The sequence below is a fragment of the Furipterus horrens genome, unplaced genomic scaffold (genome assembly GCF_987537825.1).
Source record: "Furipterus horrens unplaced genomic scaffold, mFurHor1.1.pri manual_scaffold_7, whole genome shotgun sequence".
Classification (NCBI taxonomy): domain Eukaryota; kingdom Metazoa; phylum Chordata; class Mammalia; order Chiroptera; family Furipteridae; genus Furipterus; species Furipterus horrens.
In genome coordinates, this window is record NW_028327177.1 from 51,242,204 (window position 1) to 51,257,643 (window position 15,440).

The window sequence follows — 15,440 nt, forward strand, 5'->3', positions numbered from 1 at the left end:
GAGAACCACTCCAAGACACATTATAATCAAATTGTCAAAAATTAAAGATAAAGAGAGAATCTTAAAAGCAGCAAGAGAGAAGAAAAGAATTATGTACAAAGGGGTCCCAATTAGACTATCAGCTGACTTCTCAAGGGAGACCCTACAGGCAAGAAGGGACTGGCAAGAAATATTCAAAGTAATGAAAATCCAAAACCTACAACCACGAATACTCTATCCAGCGAAACTGTCATTCAGAATAGAAGGACAGAGAAAGTGTTTCCAGGACAAAATAAAACTGAAAGAGTTCATTAGATCCAAACCACTGTTATATGAGATGTTAAAGGGACTGGTTTAAAAAACAGAAGCTAGGGAGATGAAACAAAGGCAAACTAAACAGGCAACGAGAGTGGAAAAGGAACTGTGGGTACGGGAAGCATATTGGGGGGAGGTCAACAGGGAGGGGGAGTGGGGAGAGGGAGGGAGATGATATAGGAATTGGGGATCAAGGTAGGAGGGAATGGAATAGACGGAGAGAGGTTGGGAGGAACTGTATGCACAACTAATGGACATAATCTAAAAGGGGGGGACAACTGGAGGGACGGGGGCCACCGGGTGGAGGGGAGCAGAGGGAAGGGAAATTGGCACAAATGTAATATTTTAATCAATAAAACACATTAAATCTGAAAAAAAAAATTAAAATACCCACAAACACATAGTTCTGCCTCCCCCTACCAAACCAGGCCAGCCTTAGAAAAATCAGAAACACTGTTTCCCTACTTCCTAGGCACAGTTCAGCTTTACTAGTAGCTGCCAATCACTTAAATATGATTGGGGAGGTCCTTTCTGTGCTGTGGTGCCCTCCAGCTCTCAATGCAGAACCGCCTGGATTCTCAGCCTCCTTATAAACTGCCTTCTTCCTGCAAACCGCATGGATCTCCTCTCCTTCTCAAAACTGCATGGTGAGAGCCTCTTAAAGCAGTCTGGAGAGCCCTCTCAAAACTGCATGGAGAACTTAGCTTCTTTAATCCACATGGAGAAGGTCTCTTCACCAAGCAGCATGGATTGGGCACAAGAGAAAGGCGCACGCGTGCGAGAGAGATCGAGTGAGAGTGAGAGCTAGAGAGAGAGAGAGAGAGAGAGAGAGAGAGAGAGAGAGAGAGAGAGAGAGAGAGAGAGAGAGAGAGCGCTAGAGAGAGCGTGAGGGAGAGCGCGAGACCGAGCAAGCCAGAGAGAACGTGAGACCCAGCTAAAATGTCCGCAGCTGTTATATATCCCTGACTGCATCCTCTGATGCAGTGGGTGTTACAACCAGTTCTGACCATTCACAGATAATGCTGGAAACCAAGACTTCTGATTTGAGGTATGTTTACATGCCTCTCGGTCCAGGTGTTTAATGATCCAAGCAGTGAGCTGGACTCACTGGTGCCAACAGTCTCTGACTGCTCAGGCCTCAGGATCTTAAAGACATTCTGTGACTTAAAAAGAATCTTGATGAGTACTCCATTTTCCCTGATGTTGATAAGGAAATCAAACGAAACTAAGTACAAATGGTGTTTAACCTTAATTGCTTTCTGAACAGTGCATCCGTTCCTTAGCCTTAAAAGAGTAAGTGATTGGATTTCTGTTTTCCTGTTTTTCTGTCTATGAATGCTGTATAAACTTGTTTGTCAGGAAACATTCTCTTCAGTTGACCTTTTGACCTTCCTTTGTTGTAAGTTTCAAGTACATTGTGATCATTCCTGGGATGCGCCTGTGAGCTCATGCCTGGACCCTCCCTGTTAATAAACATATCTGCAAAATCCAATAAAAGGAAGGTGCTTGTTCTGCTCAGTGCTGATTCTGCCTGATTGAGCGGCAGCCCTCTGACCATCTCTCATTCTAACTGCTGGAATTACTTCTGTGCCATTGACCACAAAGTACTAAACACACAGAACCCTATGCAGGCTCTGTAGGCTCCTTCTGTACCATCCCACAGTTCAAGACTCCTCCCATCTTCTTGGGCCATGGATGTATCAAACCCATTTTGCATAACAAAGACACTAGCAACTAGCCCCAGGCATGCAAAGGCATCTTAAAAGCTGCTTCCTTTTCCACATTCCCCAGTCGCAAACTCTGGGGTTTGTTTTTGGACACCCCTGTTTCTGTAACATGCAGAGACCCTGGTGAAGCCACCATCACCATGTCTGACCAGGAGGGAAAACCTTCAACTGAGGACTTGAGGGATAAGAAGGAAGAAGAATACATTAAACTCAAAGTCATTGGACAGGATAGCAGTTAGATTCATTCTAAAGTGAAAATGACAACACATCTCAAGAAACTCAAAGAATCATGCTGTCAGGGAGTTCCAATGAATTCACTCAGGTTTCTCTTTGAAGGTCAGAGAATTGCTGATACTTACACACCAAAAGAACTGGAAATGAAGGAAGAAAATGTGATTGAAGTTCATCAGGAACAAACAACAGGTCATTCAATGGTTTAGATATTCTTTTTATTTTATTTTATTTTTTCTCAGTTCATATTTATTTTTAAAAATAGTTCTTTTGTAATGTGGTGTTCAAAATTAAATTGAAAACTAACTGCCCCCGTCTCTTTAAAACATCTGGTAATTTGAATTCTAGTGCCTATTCATTATTGTTTTGTTTTCATTGTGCTGATTTTTGGTGATCAAACCTCAGCCTCCTTCATATTGCCCTCTCCTTTGTAAATATTACATGTGTGCACAGAGAGGCCACATTTTTTAGAACTGTGAATTTGTTCATAATGACATTTCTAATTAACCTTAAAGTTCTAGCATGTGATTGCTTCACTCCTGGACTATGACTTTCAGTGGGAGATAGAAGTTTTTCAGAGAACTGAACTGTGGAAAAATGATCTTTCCTTGACTTGGAACTACTTTTAAAATCTGAATGTCTGGATCAAAAGAGAGGAATATCAAGTTGGAGTCAAGATAACAGATGAGGTGAGATTAAGGACTAACTCCATAGATGGCTTCACTGAAAAGAAAGGATTTTAAAAATAAAGATCTTGTGAGAAGATCCCAGAAATGTTCTAATTTTCATTAGCAGTTAATAAAGTTACTCATGCAGAAGTTTGTACAACAGAACACTGCTCTTTTTAATTTTATTTGTACTTTTTGGCCTGGGATATGAGTTTTAAATGGAATTGTACCAGCTTCATTAAAATAAGCAAAATATTTGTAAAAAATAAAAAAGGAAGAAGAAGAATAGAAGAAGAAGGAGAAGAGAAGGAGGAAGAGGAGGAGGAGGAGGACTAGATGAGGATGCAGTTGGATATTTCCCTTCCTCTGTTGGTTCATCGTCGGCAGCTGTCCGTCTCGAGAGACGATGGTGTAGCTTCTTAAGAGTCTATCTGCACCGCCGAGAATGGCTGTGCAGTCCGACTCGGGAGTGACACGGTATCTGTCTCCTCCCGTGTTGAATCGACATCTTGCGATGACGCTGGAGTGTCCTCTCCAGTGAAGCTGAAGCTACAGAGCCTGGGCAGGGTGATATGGAGGGTCTGCTGTTGCCCATGCAGCAGACCCCCCCTCTCTTCGCAGCTGAAGGATCCAAGGGAAAGACGGAGTCAATACAGCTTGGCTTCAGGTGCGCCGCAGGAGTTGCCAGTGTTGACTACAACATCAAACCGCCTTAGGGACTCCTGCTCTGGATTTTCTGTCGGGGTTTACTCCCTTAGCCTTTCCCCTGAAGAGGTATGCCGCAAGGCAGCGGAGGTTTTTTGGAATCAGAGTTTTCCTTCTCTGATGTGCCCTGACTGGAAGATCGAACCAGCGACACTTAGCTCGCAGGCCGACGCTCAATCCACTGAGCCAAACCAGCCAGGGTAAGGACACACTAAATAAGAGCCACTTATTGCCCTTATTACTGAGTAGATTATCTAATAAGCCATCCCTATTACTTACAAAGTTTGGAGCCCTAGTTGTTTTGTTTTTTTGAACTGCACTTCATTGTTAGACTCTGGTAAAACCCAACCGAGCTCCTTAGGGTCTGGTAAAGCAAGTTTCCTTTGTTAATGAGTCCCCACTTCCTGCTTCAAGCAGACAAAGATTATTTTCTGATTAATCTTGAGAACCTGGTGGGGTTCCTGGAGGTAAAACTTACAAAACTGGGGCCCCTTATGACTCTGCCTGCAGGGGTTTTGTTTTCTCTGGAGCTAGTCCACACTCAGCTGCCAGGAATTGTTCAATTATCCTTACAGCTGCAGCTTCTTCTCCAGGTAAGCTCTGGTTCTCTCTATCTTCCTCCCTCTCCAGCTTTCAGGTTGGTAGTTTGCCTTGTGACCTCAGTTCTCTGATGAATCTAAAATAAAAGTCATAGATTTTTAGTTTTTCTTAGTGTTTGTTGTTGTCATTGTTGTAAGGATGGGAGTAATAACTTCCAGGCTCTTTACATGTCAGATGAGGAACTGGAAGTCTCCAGAAATAAATGGAGTATGTAATGCTATGGTGCTTGTGCGATGAACTAAATGCAATGATCTGCCCTTGTTTTGAACTGAAGAATGATTCTTAGTTCTCTTTAAGGCAGTTTGACCAGAGACCATGTAAAAGTTAGATGTAAGCTCAATGCAACGGGTTACTCATCTACTTTTTGACATTTCACTCTGTTACTATATGCTTTGAGCAAATAACACAGAAGTCCAAGAAACTAAGCAGCCTAAATAGCCAACTTCATGTAGAAACATTATAAATAGATTTCATACTTTCTTGTAAGTATAACCAACCTTCTCTCTAGGAAGTAAGTGAAATTAAGGAAGCCAGAATATTCATGACATCAAGTTTTCAGTTAAGATACTTGTATTTTCTGAGCAATGGAGCTGTCCTGTCAGTCTTACAAGAGCGTGGTTCAGATGCCAATGAGATCAGAATTGTCTGTGTTGGAGGAGAAAAACTTGGTGTTTATTCTACTGGATGTGTTATTTAGAACTGGCACTAAGCCTGGCTAAAGGTCAAGGGTGGTTTCTATATAATGCAAAAAGGTTAAATAAAAGGTTTTCTTATAATAGACAAATGATATTTCTGAGACTATTATCAGAAAGCTATGATGTTGCTTATGCCAAGAGACACAAGGTTATTTGCCAAAGAGATAACTACTTTAAATCATGGTTTTACTTTGGTGGGTAAAAGATATGGGTAATTTATTAACATTTATTTCAGTTTTATTACAATATATTTTTTTATTTTGGTTTTTCAATTACAGTTGTCCCCTTTTCCCCTAATTTCTCTCCCCCACCCAACCCACCCCCTCTCCCGCAATCATATCCCTCCCCGTTGTCCATGTCCATGAGTCTTTTATACAGGTTCTTTGACTAAACCCTTCCCTTACCTATCCCCCTTCTCTCCCTCTCCCCTCCCCCTATTGACGGCTATTCTGCTCTTTGTTCTATTTAGTTCCTTTGTTTGTGTTGTTCTTTAGTTTCCTGTATTAGGTGATATCATAAAGTATTTTTCTTTCTTTGCCTGGCTTATTTCACTAAGCATAATTCTCTCTAGTTCCATCCATGTTGTTGCAAATGGCAGGAGTTCCTTCTTTCTTTCTGCTACATAGTATTCCATTGTGTAAATGTACCACAGTTTTTTAACCCACTCATCTACAGATGGGCACTTAGGTTGTTTCCAGCACTTAGCTATTGTAAACAGTGCTGCAATGAACATAGGGGTGCATAAGTTCTTCTGAATTGGTGTTTCAAGATTCTTCGAGTATAATCCCAGTAGTGGAGTCACTGGTTCAAAAGGGAGTTCCATTTTTAATCTTTTGAGGTAATTCCATACTGTTCTCCATAGTGGCTGCACCAGTCTGCATTCCCACCAACAGTGCAGTAGGGTTCCCGTTTCTCCACATCCTCGCCAGCACTTGTTGCTTGTTGATTTGTTGATGATGGCCATTCTGACAGGTGTAAGGTGGTATCTCATTGTGGTTTTTATTTGCATCTCCCTGAGGGCTAGTGATGTTGAGCATTTTTTCATGTGTCTATGGACCTTCTGTATGTCCTCTTTGGAGAAGTGTTTGTTCAGGTCCTTTGCCCATTTTTTAATTGGGTTGTTTGTTTTCTTGATGTTGAGTCGTATCAGCTCTTTATATATTTTGGAAATCAGTCCCCTGTCTGTGATGTCATTGGCAAATATGTTTCCCCATATGGTTGGTTTCCTTTTCATCCTGCTGATGTTTCCTTTTGCTGAGCAGAAACTCTTTAGTTTGATGTAATCCCGTTTATTTATTTTTTCCTTTATTTCTCTTGCTTTAGGAAATGTATCCATGAAGAGATTGTTACGTGAGATATCTGATATTTTCTTGCCTATGTTTTCCTCTAGGACTTTTATGGAGTCACGGCTTACATTTAAGTCTTTGATCCATCTTGAGTTTATTCTCGTGTGTGGTGTAAGTTGGTGGTCTAGTTTCATTTTTTTGCAGGTCCCTATCCAGTTCTCCCAGCACCGTTTGTTAAAGAGGCTCTTCTCACTCCATTTTATGTTCCTTCCTCCTTTATCAAATATTAGTTGACCAAAGAGGCCTGGGTTTATTTCTGGACTCTCTATTCTGTTCCACTGATCTATATGTCTGTTCTTATGCCAGTACCAGACTGTTTTGATTACAGTGACTTTGTAGTATTGTTTGATATCTGGTGTTGTGATTCCCCCTGCTGTGTTCTTCTGTTTCAAGATTGCTTTTGCTATTCAGGGTCTTTTTTAGTTCCATATGAATTTATGGAGTATTTGTTCTAGGTCTGTGAAATATGTGATTGGTATTTTAATAGGGATTGCATTGAATCTTTAAATTGCTTTGGGTAGTATGGCCATTTTGATGATGTTGATTCTTCCCATCCAAGAACATGGTATTTGCTTCCATTTATTTGTTTCTTCCTTAATTTCTTTCTTCAATGTTATGTAATTTTCAGAGTACAGGTCTTTTATCTCTTTGGTTAAGTTTATTCCTAGGTACTTTATTTTTCTTGTTGCTATAGTAAATGGTATTTTCTTTTTTGTCTCTGTCTCTGATATTTTATTGTTGGTGTACAGAAATGCCTTAGATTTCTGTATATTTATTTTGTACCCTGCAATTTTGCCAAATTCACTTATTATATCGAGTAGTCTTTTAGTGGAGTTTATAGGATTTTCTAGGTATACTATCATGTCATCTGCATATAATGAAAGTTTCACTTCTTCTTTCCCAATTTGGATGCCTTTTATTTCTTTTTCTTGTCTGATTGCTGTGGATAGGACTTCCAACACTATGTTGAAAAGGAGTGGAGAGAGTGGACAACCTTGCCTAGTTCCTGAGTTCAGGGGGAATGCTTTCAGTTTTTGTCCATTGAGTATGATGTTGGCCTCAGGCTTCTCATATATAACCTTAATTATGTTAAGGTATGCTCCCTCTATTCCCATTTTGCTGAGTGTTTTCATCATAAATGGGTGTTGTGCTTTATCAAATGCTTTTTCTGCATCTATTGATATGATCATGTGATTTTTGTCTTTCATTCTTTTTAGGTGATGTATTATATTTATTGATTTGTGAATATTAAACCATCCTTGCATCCCTGGAATGAAGCCCACTTGATCATGATGTATGATCTTTTTGATGTATTGCTGGATCCTGTTTGCCAATATTTTATTGAGGATTTTAGCATCGATGTTCATCAGTGATATTGGCCTGTAGTTTTCTTTCTTTGTTGTGTCTTGACCTGGTTTGGGGATTAGGATAATATTGGCTTCATAGTAAGAGTTTGGGATTTTTCCCTCTTCTTGGATTTTTTGGAACAGTTTGAGGAGGATAGGAGTTAGTTCTTCCCTGAATGTTTTGTAGAATTCGCCTGTGAAGCCATCCGGTCCAGGGTTTTTGTGTGCAGGGAGATTTTTGATTACTGTTTCAATTTCCTTTTTTGTTATTGGTCTGTTGAGACTTTCCACTTCTTCTTGATTCAGTTTTGGAAGGTTGTATGTTTCTAGAAATCTGTCCATTTCTACTAGGTTGTCAAATTTCTTGTCATACAGTTGTCTGAAGTAATTTCTAACTATCATTTGTATTTCTGAGGTATCAGTCGTGATTTCTCCTCTTTCATTTCTGATTTTGTTTATTTGTGTCTTCTCTCTTTTTTTCTTGATGAGCCTGGCTAGAGGCTTGTCGATTTTGTTTATTTTTTCGAAGAACCAGCTCCTAGTTTTGTTGATGTTTTGGATTGTTTGTTTAGTCTCTATGTCATTTAGTTCTGCTTTGATCTTGATGATTTTGTTCCTTCTTCTTGCCCTAGGCTTTGTTTGTTGTTGTTGTTCTAGTTCTTGTAGCATTATGGTTAGGTTTTTTATTTGAGATTCTTCTATCCTTTTCAGATATGCCTGTATTGCTATGAACTTCCCTCTCAGGACTGCTTTTGTTGTGTCCCACAGGTTTTGGGCTGTTGTGTGCTCATTATCATTAGTTTCTAGAAATTTCTTGATTTCTTCTTTGATGTCATTGTTAACCCATTCATTATTTAACAGCATGTTATTCAATCTCCATGAGTTTGGGTGTCTTTGATTTTTTCTCTGAGGTTGATTTCTAGTTTCAAGGCATTGTGATCTAAAAAGATGCTTGATATGATTTCAATTTTCTTGAATTTGTTGAGGCTTGTTTTGTGACCTATCATGTGGTCTATCTTTGAAAATGTCCCATGTGCACTTGAAAGGAATGTATATTTTGCTTCTTTGGGGTGATAAGTTCTATATATATCAGTTAGATCCATGTGGTTTAGTGTGTTGTTCAATGCCTGTATATCCTTGGTGTTTCTTTGCTTCGATGATCTGTCTATTGTTGATAATGGAGTGTTGAAGTCCCCTACTATGAGTGTGTTGTTGTTGATATCCTTTTTGTGGTCTTCTAGTATTTGCTTTATGTATTTGGGTGCTCCTATGTTGGGTGCATATATGTTTATCAAAGTCATATCTTCTTGATGGATTGTTCCTTTAAGTATTATGAAATGTCCTTCTTTGTCTCTTTTTATTGTCCTTGCTTTGAAATCCGTTTTGTCTGATATGAGGACTGCTACCCCAGCTTTTTTTTCCGGTCCGTTTGCTTGGAATGTTTTTTTATATCCCTTTACTTTCAGTCTGTGTAAATCTTTTGTTTTCAGGTGTGTTTCTTGTAGACAGCAAATATGTGGGTCCTGTTTTCTTATCCATTCCGTTATCCTATGTCTTTTAATTGGAGCATTTAATCCATTTACATTTAAGGTTATTATTGACGTGTATTTATTCATTTCCCTTTGTACCTCTGTTCCTCTCCTCTCTTATTCTTTTCTTCTTTTTTCTTAGAACACTCCCTTTAGCATCTCTTGCAATGCTGGTTTGGTGGAGATGTATTCTTTCAGTCTTCCTTTGTCTGAGAAACTCCTTATTTCACCTATTTTGAATGAGAGCCTTGTTGGGTAGAGGATTCTTGGTTGTAGGCCTTTGTTTTTCATTGCTTGAAATATTTTTGACCATTCCTTTCTGGCTTGTAATGTTTCTGTTGAGAAATCAGTTGATAGCCTTATCGGAGCTCCCTTGTATGTTATTTGCTGTTTTTCTCTTGCTGCTTTTAGGATTCTCTCTTTGTCTTGGAATGTTGCCATTTTAACTATGATGTGCCTTGGAGTGGGTTTTTGGGGGTTCCTCTTCATTGGAACTCTCTGTGCTTCCTGAACTTGTATAACTTTTTCTCTCATCATGTTTGGAAAATTTTCTGTCACTATTTCTCCTATCAGTTTTTCAATTCCATGGTCCTTTTCTTCTCCCTCTCTAATTTCTATGATCCTGATATTATTTCTTATCATGCTATCCTGTAATTCCCTTACATCTTGTTCATATTTTTTCAATCTTTTTTCATTTTGCTGTATCATTTGAGATTACCTACATTATCCTCTAACTCACTAATCTGATCCTCTGCTTCGTTTAGTCTGCTTTTGACTGATTCTACTGTGTTTTTCAGTTCAGAGATTGCATTCTTCATTTCTTCCTGGTTCTTGTTGATAGTTTCTATGTCTTTTTTTATGCTGGTGTAGTTCTCTGCAAGTTCCCTGTAATTTTCTTGGAGCTGCTGGTAACTTCCTTGGAGGTTGTCGTAGTTGATTTTAAGGATGTTGAGTATATTGAGCTTCTTTACCACCATTGTTTTGAATTCCATGTCTTACATTTGGGCTATGTCTATTCCATGTATCTCTCTTTCTGAGGATTCCTCTTTTCTCTTCATTGAGGGGTTATTTTTGCATCTTACCATGTTGGATTCTTTTTGTTTGTTTCTATTTATTTACTTGTTTGTTTTTTGGGGGGAGATAGTCTGCTTTGACTTCCCTCCTTTGTGGTGTGAGATTCTTTATCGGAGACCTGGGGGTTTCAGTGGTGCAGTCTCTTTGATATCCTGAGCCTGATGTTCTTGAGTTACCCTTTATGTCGTTTGTTTATGCTGTTTGGTTATATTTCAGATGTTCTTTGATAGGATCTTCCTTCTGGCTAGTTGGTTGAGAGTCACTCTATCCGCTTTGTCTTGAGTTCTTTTGTGGAGATGCTGTTAAAAACATAAACACACAGCCCAGGCAGGAGACCCACACCCTCAAAAAGTATCCCCCACTCTATCCTGCTATCATCAGCCAACGAGCCCGTATTAATATAAATGTAAAGAGATTAGAGCTTTTATACTATAAGAACAATAGATAAGAGTTGTTTTTGGGGAGGAAAATATAATTTTTGATAGAGGAGGTGATAGATTAATAATAGTTGAAACTGTGCAAGCCAGTAGGTAATATTTACATTGTATGTTAATAAAAATAGAAGAAAAGGATAGAAAAATACATAATATAGTAAGAAAGTGGGATTGTATTGTATTGGGTTTATATAGTAATTATATTCTATTATTTAGAGTGATAGGGGAGCTAAACTAGACACACAAATGAATAAACAACGATTAAAGAGAAAGGATGAGAAGGAGAGGTTATATGCAACACGTTAGAGATAAAGTTTGTTATTCTTTTTGGAAGGGGAGAAAAAAAAAAACATCCGCCCCCCAAAAAACCAAGAAAATAGAAGAAAGAAAAGAAAGAATATAGAAAAAAGAAAGAAGAAAGAGAGAAAAAAAATAACCACAACCCCCCAAAAAAACCCAAGAAAAGAGAAGAAAGAAAGGAACAAAGAAAGATAGAAAAGAAAGAATAAAGAAGAAAGAAAGAAGGTAGAGAGAAAAAAAATTGAAAAAAAAATACCCCCGAAATCCCCCCAAAAAAAACCCAAGAAAAGAGAAGGAAGAAAAGAATAAAGAAAGAAAGAAAGAAAAGAAAGAATTAAGAAGAAAGAAAGAAAGAGAAAAGGGAGAAAAAATTTGAAAAAAAAATCGATGTTTTTACTCCATTTTAGCCTTGGTGTGTTACCTTCTTTTTCTGCGTCCGCTTGCAGCACTGGTGCGCGCCCACGGTTGCCAGCACGGCGTGCTCCTTTGCTGCCTGCTGGAGCCAGCTGAGGTGTCCCTGCTCGCACGGGAGCCTCTACGTGCTCGGGAAGCCCGAGAGTTTGCCCCGCGGTTGGAGTCTATTGTTGCCGGGCCGAGGTGGTTCCGCGTTTGCGCTGAGGTGTCCCTGCGCGGGTCCCTGCATGCGCGCGGGCAGCCAGAGAGCTTGCCCCGGGATTGGCGCCTATTGTCCTCTGGCTGAAGTGTTTTCCTGCTCGCGCGCCGCCCGTGCCCTTAGTCCCGCTGAGCCGAGCTCCGGGAGTTGGTCTCTCGCCTCTTAGGGCAGGGCCTCGGACACTTGTGCTCAGTGGAAGCGAGCTTCCGTGAGTCGTTGCCACCCGCTGTTCCCGTGCTGCAGCTGCCCGCCTTCCCTCACCTGTCTGGGCGGGCACAAACAGAGCCTGTGCTGGTGGTCTGCTTTCCGGCCTGGGGCCCGGCGCCCAGCGCCCACAGGAGCTGTCTAGGGGTATCTGCGCACGGTCCTCTGCGTGTTCAGTGGGCCCTCCCTGTGCCCGTTGGGGCACTGATCTTATGTCCGTTGGGGAGTGTCCAAGGGACGCCTGGACTCCCGGCCCCATGCACCTGGGCCAGTGAGTGAGAGCACTTCCCTATGTGCGCCCCTGCGACCCAAGGGTAGGGTTGGGGAGTGGATGAGCGCGCCTCTGCGCCTGCGCTCCTCAAGAATGGCCTACCACCCCCAAACTTTCCTCCCCTCTCCACCGTCCACTAGAGAAAAATATAAAGGATAATTATGTTCTCACTTGCCCGGCAGCACGCTGTCTCCTGTCCTTCAGCGCCAATGCCACTTGGTTGAGTCCCGTCTCTGCCAGTGGGCAGAGATCCGCTCTCCTCCCGACTCCTCTCCAGGTAGCCTGTGGTTGCCAAAAAGCTTTTGTGTGCTTCCCGCCACAGCTCCGGCACCCGCCCCAGTCAGGAATCCCATTTCTTCCCCTTTTCCTCCGCTATCCTCACTAAACAGGTTGTTCCCAGATGGATTTTCTCTAATCCAGCAGTGCCATGGCTCAACTCCTGCCAGTGTCCAGCTGCTCACTGAGACGTTCTGTCTGCAATTAGCCCAAACTGCAGACGGGTCTCGGAAGCCTGAAACTGCAACCTCTCCTCACTCCTCCACCATCTTACCTCTCTCTACAATATATTTTTTTATTGCAGCCTTTTGGAAATAGAAGTCAAATATAATATCTACTAGACCTTAATATCCTTTATATTGAACTTTTTCTTCATAAAACTATTTCCATATTAAGGAATGAAAAATACAGCCTTTATTGAGTTTCATTTTGTATAGCATATACCTTTTGGACTGGTAGGTAATACTACATAAGTGTGGAATTTTAATAGATTAAATTTAAATGCCAGAGTCATGACTGTAATCACCACAGCAAAAACTGCTCTTCAGTATTAAACTCCCTCTAGGACATTGGAGGCTATCATAGACAATAAAATGGACATTTATTAAGTGTTTTTGCATGACAGCTATTGTCTAAGCACTTACTATGTATTAATTTAACTCAGTAAATAACCCCATAATGTAGGTAGGCAGTACCATTGTTACCATTTTATAGATGATGATGGACTTAAGAAATCAGAAGATTAAACCACTTGTGCAAGCTCATGCATGTAATGAGTGTCATGTTATGCACATGCTCTGGAGCCACATGCTAAACATTTTTGCAAAGAGATGCCCATATCCTTGACTTTAATCCATGAGGGTTGTCTCATTTTCAGTCTTACAGGTATCATTTTAGAAAACACTGCTGGTCACTGAGAGAAGAAGCCCTATGTCTCTGGCCATACTCTCTGGCTACAATTTACCACAGAAATGCAATAAATGCAGTCATGGAGAGTGACCAATGGCTTACTGTTGACTAGGTGATACCTGTAGCTATGGCCTTAGAGGAAATACTTGTTGCTTATATGCATGTGGAGAACGGACTGAGAGCAAGAAGAAAAACCCACCATATATGTCACATTGACTTGGTTTCAACTATTTAGTAATAAAGCTTTAAAAACATTCTATCTCTACCAGATCTTTTCTTTATTAGATTTTATGGTTGCTATACAAAGTACCACAAACTTAGTAACTTAAAACAACAGACATTTTGTCTCACAGTTTTAGAGACTAGAAGTCTGAAACTGAACTGTCAGCAGAATCATGACATCTCCAAAGGCTCCTTCCTTACCTCTTCCTAGATTCTGGTGGTTGCTAGCAATCTGGTGTTCCTTGCATTGAAGACACAGCCCTCTAATCTCTGCTTCTGTCATCACATGACCTTCCTCTGTGGGTCTTTTTTGTCTTCAGTTTCTCCTATTATAAGGACACCAGGCATACTGAATTTAGGGACCACTGTAATCATCTCATTTTAACCGGATTACATCTGCAAAGACCATATTTCTAAATAAAGTTATTTCTGGGGTTCTTGATGGATATAAATTTTGAGGGGGACATTATCTGGAAGCTGGGTAGTTAAATATTTGTCCCTCAGAAATTATGTGGTAGAGCAGAGGAAAGTCTAAAATTCAATTTTTTTTCACAGTGACCAACAGAGCATCCCCTAAAGGCCATATATCAGCATGGTGATTTCTGGTGATCTCTGGTGACTCAATTGACAAATGCTTGCAAAACAGATCCAACATCTGACATGAATGGAAGAAACTGAGAGCAGTGTCAGCATCATTATAATACACCATTGGTTTATTCAGGCTCAGGTTATAAAAGTTTCTTAAAGTTTAAGTCTAAAGAGTAAGGTTGTCTAATATCTATTCTCATGTTAGTCATCTAGAGAAAGCTAAAGATTTTCTTTTGAAATCAAATATATTTCAGATCATCTTGATGCTCTGTTATTTTTAACCATTAGTATTCAGAATAATTGCCAATAGTTCTGTTGCCAACTGTTTGCTGGCTTGTATCCTATGGCTACACATTTAAAAAGCAAAGGACTTATATGGATTTATTTTCACATTCAGTGACCATATAAAGCATCACAAACATGAAAACAGGCCATGGCTGAATTTTATTGGGATCTATATTTGACTCACAAGCTTATTTGATATTGCTGTGTACTTTGTTACTCTCATTAACTGAAAATTTGGCATCTTCAGTAATTTTCTAAATCTAACTCAAAGCTGCATGGCATTTGGTAATTAGGAGCCTGATGGTTAGCACAGGATCCAGAGAGGCAACAATAGTAGGTCTATATATAAATTTTTCGGCTTCCCACATCTGCATATTGGAGGAACATATGCTATATGTTAGTCATTAACTCTATTTCTTTGGGATACAGTAAGCTCATCAAAACTCAAACAATCAGAGAAAGATAAATACCATATGATTGCACTCATATGTGTAATCTAATAAACAAACTGAACTAACAAGGAAAATGGGGACAGACTCATAGATGGAGAGCAGGATGACAGCGGTGGGGGGAAGTTAGGAGGTGGAAGGTCTAGTAAAAATGAAAAGGGATTCATGGACATGGTCAACAGTGTGGTGATTGCTAGGGGGAGGGAGGTATAAAGGGACTAAATGGTAATGGAAAAAATACAATAAAGATTAAGTAAAAACAAGAACAAAAACAAAAACAGAAAAACCCTTACTTGAACAAAATATCAGAGGTTCTTTTCTGGCCACTCTCTTTTACATTTGGGCACTGCTTCATTATCAAGAGATCAATAAATCAATATGCACAGTTTATTTCTGGAGCAAATACATTCTCTTGTCACTATTAATGAGACATGGTGAGGTGGGGGACAAGGAAGAGAGCTCAATCCTCTCCATTTTGATATGAATTCTTGGAGACCACAGGAAGTACCAGCAAGAAGGTTCCTAGTGAGCTTTCTAGAATTGAAACAGATTCCTCCCTTTCAAAATTGACTTAGACTAACAGTGACAATAACATATCTACAAAGGTCCATGAAGCTGATGTTTATGTCCTCTCCTTCCTGCATGTTTCCCCTTTTCTTCCTTAGACATTATGG

The 15,440-nt window shown here is 40.0% G+C and overlaps 1 pseudogene; it reads left to right on the top strand.

The window, feature by feature from the left end:
- The first annotated feature begins 2,161 nt into the window (after positions 1–2,161).
- On the top strand, positions 2,162–2,461 carry LOC150004445 (small ubiquitin-related modifier 1-like; annotated as a pseudogene).
- Positions 2,462–15,440: the final 12,979 nt, after the last annotated feature.